The 13225-nt window shown below is 34.1% G+C and overlaps 1 long non-coding RNA gene across 2 annotated transcripts in view; it reads left to right on the top strand.

Annotated features, from left to right (window-relative positions):
• The window catches only part of LOC131109113 (uncharacterized), a 52247-nt gene that overhangs the window by 21912 nt on the left and 17110 nt on the right, over nt 1-13225 (top strand). Inside the window, exon 7 of one of the 2 annotated variants that reach the window (XR_009120665.1) lies at nt 9420-9601. The exons of the other annotated variant lie outside the window; for it this stretch is intronic. This is a non-coding gene — a long non-coding RNA (uncharacterized LOC131109113). Of the gene's footprint in view, nt 1-9419; nt 9602-13225 lie in introns of those variants that run through there. 2 annotated transcript variants of the gene reach the window in all.

Here is a 13225-nt window from a genome sequence, read left to right as displayed (position 1 = left end):
TTTTAGTATTTCAACTTTATGGCACGTATTTTTCCTCATTTTCATAAAATTTATTACTCTTTTTCTCATAATATTTTGATTTTTCAGAATTTCTGCTGATTGTTTAATTTTTGCTGCTGTTTTGGGTTTGTTTTTTTTACATTTCTTATTAAATTATATTATTTCCAATTCAAGTTTATGTCACTTATTTTTTTGATATTTTCATAAAATTAAATGTTATTTTTTTTTACTTTTCCAACTATTTCAATTTTAAGGTGACTTAATTATCGTGACATAACTTTTTGGCTTGCAAAATTTTCCAAAAATAACAACTTTATACTTTGTTTTTGTTTGTTTTTCATAATATTTTGACTTTTTTTGTTACTATTTAAACTTTATGGCACTTATATTTCTTAATTTCATAAAATGTATGACTTTTTCTCGTAATATTTTGATTTTTCAGAATTACTGCTGATGACTGCAATTTTTGCTGCTGTTTTGGGTGTTTTTTTTACATTTCTTATAAAATTATTATATAATAATTATTAGAATAATTATTATAAAATTATTTTTTAATTATTTTAATTTCAACGTTATGTCACTTTTTAAAATTTTCATAAAATGAAATGTTTTTTTTTAACTTTTCCAGTAATATAATTTTTATAAGAAATGTAATAAACCACATCTATTATTATATTATAACAAAATAAGTCTAAATATTATGAAAAACAAACAAAAACAAAGAATAAAGTTGTTATTTTTGGAAAATTTTGCTTGCCAAAAAGTTATAATGTTACAATAATGAAGTCACCTTAAGTTGGGAAAGAAAAAAAATAATTTTATGAAAATTAAAAAAAATAAGTGACAAAGTTGAAATTAAAATAATATAATTTAATAAGAAATTTTAAAAAAGTTGAAAATATTTCAACTTTGTCACTTTTTTAATTTTCATAAAATATATATATATTTTTTTTACTTTTCCAACTATTTAAATTTTAATTTCAAATAATGTAATGATTGCCTGTTCATACTTTTTCCGCTGGACTCCATTTATTTCCCGCCATCAAAATGCCATTGTTTTGTGAGCTTTGGGAAAGGTTATGCAGATTGATAGAATTAATTGTCTGGCAGGGCGAAAAATGTCATTAGAACACTTAGATGGCCATGATGGCCCATTTAAATCCCCAGCCTGTTAGCGCTCGGGCATTTTAATTTGTAACTTGACATGATAATGTGGCTGGTCCCCGGCTAACGGACGCAAATATTACTCACATTGATTAAAAGGGACCATTGCTTCCTCCCCGCCAATCGCTGGACAAGCACAATCCATACACTGTTAACTCTATCTCACTAACATTTAGTTTGCCGTGACGTTAATGGCTTCTATCTTAATGCGGAATGGCTGTAATATGCAAATATGAAGGAAATTAGCATTATGATTACCATCACCAAAACTGCCCTTTTTTTTTTGTCATGTTACCCTTATAAAGATATAAAAAGAGATAAAAAGAGACAGCTCATTACTGCACTTAATGGGACACAAAGATAGTAGAAGACTACTATTAAAACATGTAATGTTACCTTTTGTGACCTGAGGAATTGGGAAGCTATGCTAGCTGTTGTGGGCGTGGCAAGGTGTCGATACACTAGTGACAGTTGGATTGGCGTAACAATGCTAATTAATTCATTAATTTTTTAGAGTCGTGGGGTGCGGCCTGCACGCTAACCACCGTGCAGCCGCGTAATGATGCTAATAATAATAAATGCTAAAAATAATAACAATAATAACAACAATAATAACAATAATAACAACAATAATAACAATAATAATGCTAATAATAATAAGAATAATAATGCTAATGCTGTAGCTAGCTTAACTCATTCCCAACCAAAGACGTATTTATACATCTTGCTTACATTTTCTTTCCACAAGAGGCGGGGGGGGCTTCACGGGCACGAGGAGAACATGCAAACTCCACACAGAGATGACCAAGGGTGGAATTGAACTCGGGTTTCCTAGCTGTGCGGCCTGCACGCTAATCACTCGACAACCATGCAGCCGCGTAATAATGCTAATAATAATAATGCTAATAATAATAATGCTAGCAATAATAATGCTAGTAATAATGCTAATAATAATGCTAATAATGCTAATAATGCTAATGCTAATTGTGCTAATGCTAATTACGCTAATAATAATGCTAATAATAATGCCAATAACGATAATAATAATGATAATTATGGTAATGCTAATTGTGCTAATGCTAATTATGCTAATAATAATGCAAATAATAATGCAAATAATAATGCAAATAATAATGCTAATTGTGCTAATGCTAATTACGCTAATAATAATGCTAATAATAATGCCAATAACGATAATAATAATGATAATTATGGTAATGCTAATTGTGCTAATGCTAATTGTGCTAATGCTAATTATGCAAATAATGCAAATAATAATGCTAATAATAATGCTAATAATAATGCTAATAATAATGCTAAATAATAATATTAACAACAACAAAACAATAATAATATTAATAATATTATTACTATAATATACATTGTAATATTATAATATTATATTAATTGTTATTTATTTATTTAATTTATTTTTATTTTTTATTTATACATTTTAACACACAAAACTGTAAATAGTTCATGGTTAGATTTGTAAAAAAAAAAAGCTGTTTTTTCTCCCCTTTTTTTTTTTAGTTGGGAACTGATATTTTCCTGAAACTTACCTATGTTCTATTGGTGTTTTTTTTTTTTTTTTTTTTAAGTATTCCGGAGACAAACAGTTCACGTGTGAAGACAGACTGCAAACCTCCGAGGTCGCTAGCTTCGGCTCGAGGCTGAATTAGACACGGATGGAGAGCTCTCCCGCATTATGAGTGTTGTGGGGGTTGTGTGTGTGGGGTGGGGGGGGGTCTTTGTGTTTCCACGGTAACATATTCCGAGGTGCGTGAGGATGGGATCATTAAACATGGCTGGAGAGTTGAAGGTGAAAGGTCACATTGCGCATCTATTGCTGCGGTGCCCTTGTAAATAAGCGGCGGCATTCAACTCCTGTACGCCGTCGAGCCAACGCGGTCACACACTTTACTCCTGACATTTTTTCTTTTCTCACGTTGGTATGAACATGATTTCCTCTCCTCATTTCCATCGCTCACAAATCAGCCCGTAATGAAGACATTAAAGCGAAGCACATTATGGACACATTTGGACCAGCCAATGGCGTCGCGTCATTTTCAGTGACGCTCATGATGGGAAATAATGAGAAGTCGGGGTTGTAATATTTTCGTGACGGACCAATTTCTGTTTCCTTCCTGTGGACCATTTACCTTCATGAAATCTTCTGACGGGGTAGATGATGTGTGGCCATCGTGGGGATTGTAAACATTTCATCCTTTCATTCAGTATGTGGTGGAAAAAGTAGGAATTATTATTACTATTATTATTATTATTTTGCTGCTGTTCTTTTGTTTTTTATCAATATTTTTTTTCTTGATGTCATATTATTTTAATTTTTTTAGAACTGTTTCACCAACTTAAATTCCCCCAAATTATTATTATTATCATTATTATTATTATTCATTCATTTATTCATTTTGTACCGCTTATCCTCACGGGGGTGCTGGAGCCTATCCCAGCTGTCTTCGGGCGAGAGGCGGGGTACACCCTGGACTGGTCGCCAGCCAATCACAGGGCACATATAGACAAACAACCATTATTATTATTATTGTTATTGTTATTATTTTTTTATTATTTTTCATTATTATTATGATTATTATTATTATTTTGCTGCTGTTCTTTTGTTTTTTATTGTATCAATATATCAGCTTTTTTTCTTGATGTCATATTATTTTTATTTTTTTAGAACTGTTTCACCAACTTAAATTCCCCCAAATTATTATTATTATTATTATTATTATTATTATTCATTTATTAATTTTCTACTGCTTATCCTCACGAGGGTCACGGGGGTGCTGGAGCCTATCCCAGCTGTCTTCGGGCGAGAGGCGGGGTACACCCTGGACTGGTGGCCAGCCAATCACAGGGCACATATAGACAAACAACCATGATTGTTATTATTATTATTATTCCTATTTTTCCTATTATCATACTAATCTTGTAAAATTATGACTTTTCTCATTAGTTTGCAACTCTTAGGGGGTTGAGCATGTCGTCCAGAAATTGGAAGGTTGATGGTTCGATTCTCGCTCGACAACCGTGCAGCCGCGTAATAATGCTAATAATAATAATGCTAATAATAATGCTAATTATGCTACCCGGAGAAAACCCACGCATGCACGGGGAGGACATGCAAACTCCACACAGAGATAACCGAGGGTGGAATTGAACCCAGATCTCCAAGCTGTGAGGTCTGTGTGCTAAACACTAGTCCACCGTGCAGCCTGGTTTTCATTATATTGATTACTTATTTCTCCAGAGGCTACAATCAAGATCTTTGGTTTACAGAATGAATAATTTGCCAAGTGACACATAGATTGCGTATTATTAAAGTGCCATCCTCGATATTTTATTTATTAGTCAAGCGAGGGCCCTAATTGAAACCGTCTACAAGCATACATCATATTAAAAAAAAACAACACAAGCTAGCTAGCTATACCAGGAGTACAAAAGTGGGCACATGTAACGTATCTGTTTGCTTTGAAAGCAAAAAAAAATAAAAAAAAAATAAAAGTTGATAAGGTTTTGATAATGACACAGAGAGCGACGCTCCAACCCGCCGTCATTTTGTTCTTCATGTCGCACCTTCCCAGTCTTGCAAATCAAAACTCCAAACCAGAGGCTCACCATTTTGTCTCCAGGCATTTTTTGATCATTTTTGCTTGATGTCTTTCAAAGGCAATATTGTTAAACGTGTCACAGGAAGCTCTGCAAATTGTGACACGAGTGACGGAAAAGAATATATAGCACGCGCGCTGATGAAGGCGTAAAAACGCGTGGCTGTGTCTTCGCTTTTTTTTTTTTTTTTTACTTGCGAGTGGTGGTCTGACGCTTTAAAGAAGTGAATTCAATTTGGGAAATGTTAACGAACACTCAAAAGTTTGTGTGAGGCAAAGAAAACAACATTTCTGATGCTAACACGGCGAAGCTAGCGACCTCTGAGGTTTGCAGTCCATCCTCACACGTGAACTGTTTGTCTCCGGCATACTTAAAAAAAAAAATAAAAAAAAAAAGCACCAGTATAACATAGGTAAGTTTCAGGAAAATATCAGTTCCCAACTAAAAAAAAAAGAGAAAAAAAACAGCTTTTCGACCTCGGAGGGTTGCAGTCCATCGTCACATGTGAACTGTTTGTCTCCTGCATACTTAAAAAAAAGCACCAGTAGAACATAGGTAGGTTTCAGGAAAATATCAGTTCCCAACTAAAAGAAATGGAGAAAAAAACAGCTTTTCGACCTCGGAGGTTTGCAGTCCATCGTCACATGTGAACTGTTTGTCTCCTGCATACTTTAAAAAAAAAAAAAAAAAGCACCAGTAGAACATAGGTAAGTTTCAGGAAAATATCAGTTCCCAACTAAAAAAAAATAATAATTGAGAAAAAACAGCTTTTCAACCTCGGAGGTTTGCAGTCTATCCTCACACATGAACTGTTTGTCTCCTGCATACTTGAAAAAAAAAACAAAAAAAAAAACCACCAGTAGAACATAGGTAAGTTTCAGGAAAATATCAGTTCCCAACTAAAAAAAAAATGGATATAATCGATAATTTATCGTTAAACATGCATTTTGCAAGCAACAACAATACACTTAGGAGCTAGCTTAATATGTCTACTATATTGGCTAATACGAATGTAAACGTGACTATAGGGGTGCTATGTCATGTCTAGAGGGCTCTAATAATGTTAAAACCCATATATAACTCTGAAAATATTCCTTTTTGAAATAAGGAATTCTACTTTATGGAAATTTGCTTATCACAGTCGGGTTTGGAACCAATTACCCATGATGGTAAGGATGTTCCCTCATGGGTTCCCTCTGCCATTCTGAGTCATAATTTATCGTTAAACATGCATTTTGCAAGCAACAACAATACAATTAGGAGCTAGCTTAATATGTCTACTATATTGGCTGATACGAGTGTAAACGTACAATGTGACTATAGGGGTGCTATTTCATGTCTAGAGGGCTCTAATAATGTTAAAAGCCATATATAACTCTTATAAATAAGGAATCCTACTTTATGGAAATTTGCTTATCACAGTCGGGTCTGGAACCAATTACCGGCGATGGTAAGGGTGTTCCCTCGTGGGTTCCCTCAACCATTTTGAGACATAATTTTATCGTTAGACATGCATTTTGCAAGCAACAACAAGTGTAAATGTGACTATAGGGGTGCTATTTCATGTCTAGAGGGCTCTAATAATGTTAAAAGCCATATATAACTCTTATAAATAAGGAATCCTACTTTATGGAAATTCACTTATCACGATTGGGTCTGGAACCAATTACCCGGGATGGTAAGGGTGTTCCCTCGTGGGTTCCCTCAACCATTTTGTCATAATTTATCGATAAACATGCATTTTGCGAGCAACAACAATTGTAAACGTGACTATAGGGGTGCTATTTCATGTCTAGAGGGCTCTAATAATGTTAAAAGCCATATATAACTCTTATAAATAAGGAATCCTACTTTATGGAAATTCACTTATCACAGTCGGGTCTGGAACCAATTTCCCGGGATGGTAAGGGTGTTCCCTTGTGGGTTCCCTCTACGATTCCGAGCCATAATTTATCGTTAAATATGCATTTTGCAAGCAACAACAATTGTAAACATGACTATAGGGGTGCTATTTCATGTCTAAAGGGCTCTATTAATGTTAAAAGCCATATATAACTAATATAATATTCCTTTTAGAATCCTACTTTATCCACTAGGTGTTCGATTTTTGCAACCCCCCCTCCCAAAAAAAAAGTTTCCAGGACAGTTAAAGAATGACCGCTAACTTTGAATGAGAAATTTACGCAAGTTGAGCAAAAAAAAAAAAAAAGTAATTCCAGATGAGTGTTTCTGCAGCCGAGGTGCAGAATGAATCCCCATCATGGCCGAACGAAGGTGACTGTGAGCGAGAGCGGGAGAAAATAACCTAAATTTACACTCATTTTCGCTTTCCTTGGGTGAATGTTGTAACATATTGGGACCTGGCCACGGCGGCACAGGCTGCTAGTTCTCAATCATGCATGAATGTGTGTGTGTGTGTGTGTGTGTGGGGACAATGGGTGGACTCCTTTTCTCCTCGTTGTCCTGGCCCCCCCTGTGGCGAGGCTGAATAACACACCTCATACTGAGCTTCACTCATTTTCACACTTTTTTCAATTTTTTGCAAAAGACTGAGACAAAAGCAGAGTTGTGTGTTTTTTTTGCCATTGTGTGTGTTGTGTGTGTGTGTTTGTGTGTGTGTCGTTCCTTCAGGAAATGGTCCATCAATGGCCATTATATGTGGATGTTTAAACAGCTCCATCTGGGTCTTCATAAATATGTCTAATGTGTGTCTGTCCCTTTAACTTGGGGGGTCCATTTCCCGCCACGCAGAGTCGGATGTCAACAGGGTTTTAAATGGCCGCCAATGGACTCGTATTCCGGAGGTTCCTATTGTTTAACGGGGCAATTATAGCAAAATGGGAGAACATGGGGGGGGGGGGGGGGGGGTCATTTTTGTTCATTTGAAAGAATTTTACAACCTTTGTCTTGCAACGTTATATCCCTGGTCTGCGTTTTAGGCTCTGTCCATGCTAGCATGCTAAACTGCTTAGCATCCGATCTTTTCGCTTGATTTAGTTTAATTACGTGAATTACATACTCCCCTCTCAAGACATACTTTTATGTCTTTTATGTTCATATTTTTCATATTTAGTGTGCTTTTAAGCCGTACAACATTTTATTGTATGAATATTTATTAATAAAATATTATATATTAATAATTGTATATTTTTTAATTGTTTCTATTATATTTTAAAATATATATTATTTTTTCTATTTACAAATCTAATTAAATAAATGTAAAAAATGTATTAGTCTTTTAAGTTCACGTTTTTCATGTTTCATGCACTTTTAAGCCGTACAAAATTTGATTGTATGAATATTAATTAATAAAATATTATATATTCATAATCTTATATTTTTTAATGAATTCTATTATATTTTAAAATATACATTATTATTTTTTAATATTTAAAAACCTAATTAAATTAAAATTTAAAAATAGATATGTCTTTTAAGTTCGTTTTTTCATGTTTAGTGCGCTTTTAAGCTGTACAAATTGCATTTGTATTAATATTTATTAATAAAATAATATTTATTAACATTCTATGTATTTATTAATGATTTCTATTATATTTTCAAATATACATTATTATTTTTCAATATTTAAAAAACTATATTTTAAAAACGGATACGTTTTTTAAGTTCATGTTTTTTCATGTTAGTGCACTTATAAGCTGTAAAAATGGCATTTGTATTAATATTAATTAATAAAATAATATTTATGAATATTCTTAATATTTATTAATGATTTCTATTATATTATAAAATATACATTTTTATTTTATAATATTTAAAAATCTATATTTTTAAAATGGCTATGTCTTTTACGGTCATGTTTAAAAATATGATTATATTAATTAATATATTATATTATTTATTAATAAAATATTTTTTAATAAAATATTATTTACGAATATTTTTACATTTATTTATTTTTTCTATTATAATTTTAAATATGCATTATTATTTTTTAATATTTAAAAATCTATATTTAAAAAAACGGATAGTGGTTCTTTTTGAGTGTGTGTAGGTGGTAAATTTCGTCTGGGTCTTTCATCTCCCTCCTAATGTGTTCGCAGTGCACTATGAGGCGTTCAAGCGCACTACGTATTTTTGACATGACGCATTAATTATGGGGAAAAAATGATTCAGTTTTGGTTTTTGTCTGACCTTTTGGAAAAGATGAATAAATTATGTGGTTCCACTGTATAATAAAACACAATAAAACCAAAATAAACAAAAGTTTTGAGACATTTTCCCACAAAATATTGATTGTTGTCTTTTACATCGCTTATATTGAAAGCGTTGTAAGATAAAAGATTCCCTCAACTTAGCCTAACCCGTCTTTTAATCTGCTTATTGTCACATATTTAGCTAATATTTATTTGTACGCGTCTACTTTACGGGATTAAACGGTGATCAAAGTCTCTCCTCACACATGATATCCTTGAAGCGGCCATTACTTGTGATGACTTGCCAATAAGCAGCAAAGCGTGGTGCCATTTTTGATCTAAATTTGCCGCCGCCGCCGCGCTACAATTAACGCTTCACTTCCACCAGTCGCTCCCATTTTGACGCCTGTCTCCCGCTGCCATCCTATGCCACTTTCAATATTCCCGTGGAATTTTTTTTTTTTTTTATAGATGGATTAGAACAGGTAGTACGCTGATTTTCCGCTCATCAAGCACCTCGATGTGAGTCCCCCCCCCCCCGCTGAGTCGAGGTAGGAAATGGATGGCGGTGCCTCCCTGAGGTCGTGCGGAGTGATTAGGTCGTAGATGGGACCTCATCAATTCATAGCCCCGGATCCATAATGACAGGGGTGTGTTTGTGGAGCTATGGTGTATGTGTGTGTGCGTGACAATTAAAATGTGAGGCATGCTAAAGAGAGTGATTATGAGCTGACCTTTGCAGCACTTTTAGACCCCCCCCTCAACCCCCCACCTCCACCCCCCGACCGAACTCGAACCGTGAAAGGTTTATAAGGGAGGCGCAAATGGCCACGTAAACACGCGCTTGCATATAAATGCCGACTCTCCGTGCTCAGCATGCCGTCTCCGTGGATCGATGGGAATTAAAACTTCCGCGGGAGACAGCAGCAAGGGGGCTCATTGCAAGCTAATGCAAGCCAAGACGGACAGATTCCGATATACGCAAATTGTCAAAATAAGTATTATTAAATTAAATTAAAATTATGTAGTATTAAAAAAATACCTTACAACTTTACCTTACATGACATTACCTTAACAAGGCATAAAATCAGGTTCTCCTCCAATTCGGTGTGGAAGTGGTAGGTTTTTGGCTTCTCAAGTCGCTAACTGGTTAGCTTGTTAGCTAACAAAGGGTTAAAGGGTGTAAACAGTGAATAATGGGAGTGTAAAAGTGACTATAGCCACGTTATATTGTCATTAAATTAAATTAAATTAAAATAAATAAAAAATAAAATAAAATTAAAAAATAAAATAAAATTAAAAAATAAAATAAAATTAAATTAAAAATAAAATTAAAAAATAAAATAAAATTAAATTAAAAAATAAAATAATAGTTCTTAAATTACATTTCAGATTCCCATGTGACGTGTTTATTCTGAACGAAGTTGATGGGAGAACCAAATACTAAACACGACTTCCTGGTGCTGACTCACTATAAACACGTAAACAAATCACTTGGAAAAGCATCAATTAAGCTAATAAAATATAATAAAATAAAAATAAAATACACCTTATTGGGTTAATATGTTTTTAAGCAAAATTAATTATGTTTTGGTAGATTTCTATTAGAAATCAGTCGTCCCTTGCTATATCAGTGTTTCAAAAAGTAATTAGTAAATGACTGTTGTCTATATTGATCAAAATATTATATTATATGTAGTATTAAAATATTACTTTACAACTTTACCTTACGTTATATTACCTTAACACGGCATAAAGTCAGGTTCTCCTCCAATTCCGGTGTGGAAGTGGTAGGTTTTTGGCTTCTTAAGTCGCTAACTGGTTAGCTTGTTAGTTAACATAGGGCTAAGGGTGTAAACTTTGAATAATGGGAGTGTAAAAGTGACTATAGGGGTGTTATTTCATGTCTACAAAGGCTCTAATAACATTCAAAACTACTGAGCTATTTAGGTTTTTTATGCTATGAAACTATTACATTGAATTCTATATGATGCCTGAATGCATCCCAGTATGTTGTATTTTAACACCAAAACTTTACTTTTGTATTCATAAATGAATGAAAGTAGACCGACAATTATTTTTGTAATTATTTTTTTAGTTCGTCATATCGTTACAGTAGCACATTACTTACAGACACGGTCAAAAAGTATATATTTTTTGTACAAAAAAGCTGTGTATCATTCAATTTGTGTGCCTAACAGCGTCACAAGCACACCGCAATTAATAATTACGGCCACTAGGTGTCGCCAAAACACCCAACTACTACTTAACAACTTAAATTGCAGCACATGTTAATGAATGAAAACAGACCGAAAATTATACATGTGTATTTTTTTACTTCGTCATATCGTTATAGTTGCACATTACTTACAGACACGGTCAAAAGGTATATTTTTTTGTACAAAAAAAGTGTCAGATTTCCTGTGTATCATTCAATTTGTGTGCCTAACAGCATCACAAGCACACCGCAATGAATGATTACGGCCACTAGGTGTCGCCAAAACACCCAACCACTATAGCAGCACATGTTAATGAATGAAAATGATTAAATGAACGAAAATAAACCGAAAATCATACATGTGTATTTTTTTTAGTACGTCATATCGTTACAGTTGCACATTACTTACAGACACGGTCAAAAAGTATATTTTTTTGTACATAAAATTCATTCAATTTGTGTACCTAACAGCATCACGAGCACACCGCAATGAATGATTACGGCCACTAGATGTCACCAAAACACCCAACCACTACTTAACAACTTGAATTGCAGCACATGTTAATGAATGAAAATAATTAAATTAATGAAAAATCATACATATGTATTTTATTATTAAAATATTATTATTATTATCGTTATAATTGCACATTACTTACAGACACGGTCAAAAAGTATATTTTCTTGTACAAAAAAAGTGTCGGATTTGCTGTGTATCATTCAATTTGTGTGCCTAACAGCATCACGAGCACACCGCAATGTATGATTACGACCACTAGGTGTCGCCAAAATCACTACTTAACTTGAATTGCAGCACATGTTAATTTAGTTTATATAGCAATTAAGCATTTAAAAAAAAACATATTTTGCTCTCGTTTCAACGCGACAAATCCTACAGAATTGAAATAGAGACAAGGTAATGACAAAATATGTGCAGCAGTGCGACGTAATAAAAAAGAAAGAAAAACCGACAATGAAAGTGAGAGAGAGAGAGAGAGGGAGGGCGTCTACGGGGGAGACAATTAGCGTGCAGGTTGACTGTCCTTTACGACTCTCATGGCTCATAATAACCGGGCTAAACGTTTATATTAACACAGGATATCAGGCCCGGCCATCGGAGCAGTCAAAGCACACATAATTGTCGCCGTGCACATTCATAGCGCGGGGGGGGGGGGGGGGGGGGGGGGGGGGGGTGGATGGTGGGGGGGGGGGTTAGCGGCAGTTGAGAAAAGAGCGAGAGAAGCCAAATCTAATTTAGCCCTTCAAATCACATTCATAGGCTGGGACTGTCGTGTACCTCCTGAGAGGAAAGGATGACAGAGAAAGAGAGAAAGAGAGAAAGACCAGGATGGAAAAGGTCAAGGGACCCGAGCTTAGCGGAGATAGCTAAATATTATGTTAATATGGACTCCCATTTTACATACACAGCTAATCAGCGTGGCTCGGAATTAAAGGGGCAGATAATTAATTCTCCAGTAAAGGGTTATCCTTGTCTGTCTTTTGTCTTGAAAAAAAAAAAACGTAAAATACGGAGGACAGGAAAAAAAAAGGACAGGAGTCCCTCAGAGTGTGTAGAACAAGCTCTGATAAGGTGACAACGAAAAAAAAAAAAAAAAAGCATTAAAAAGACAGACGTCGGCGTGGGAATGAATGAGAAGCCGCGGTGGGATTTCTCTTCAACGCCTTCTTCTCCGTTTCTTTCATTTCCAATCAACGGGGGTAAAAATAACACAAGTGGCGAGTTCGGGCAAGCAAGGTGACCATCACGGCATCCCAGGGTGTGATGACGCCACGTTATGTTGGCAGGGGGGTAACTCGAGACCCACGTTTGGCTTCAACCAATCATTATTTTATATCATATAATGTAATGTAATTATAATATAATATAATTGTAGTATAATATAATATACCCTTGTGAGGATAAGCGGTAGAAAATGAATGAATAATATTATATTATATTATATTATATTATGTATGATATATTGAGCTCGATATTATAAATTAATTGAAAAATATTTACAAATTATTTTTATATAAAAAATGATATAATAATAGCAAT

The sequence above is a fragment of the Doryrhamphus excisus genome, chromosome 21, assembly GCF_030265055.1.
Source record: "Doryrhamphus excisus isolate RoL2022-K1 chromosome 21, RoL_Dexc_1.0, whole genome shotgun sequence".
Lineage (NCBI taxonomy): Eukaryota > Metazoa > Chordata > Actinopteri > Syngnathiformes > Syngnathidae > Doryrhamphus > Doryrhamphus excisus.
The sequence above is the reverse complement of the archived record's forward strand: the minus strand, read 5'-3'. Positions and strand labels throughout refer to the sequence as shown.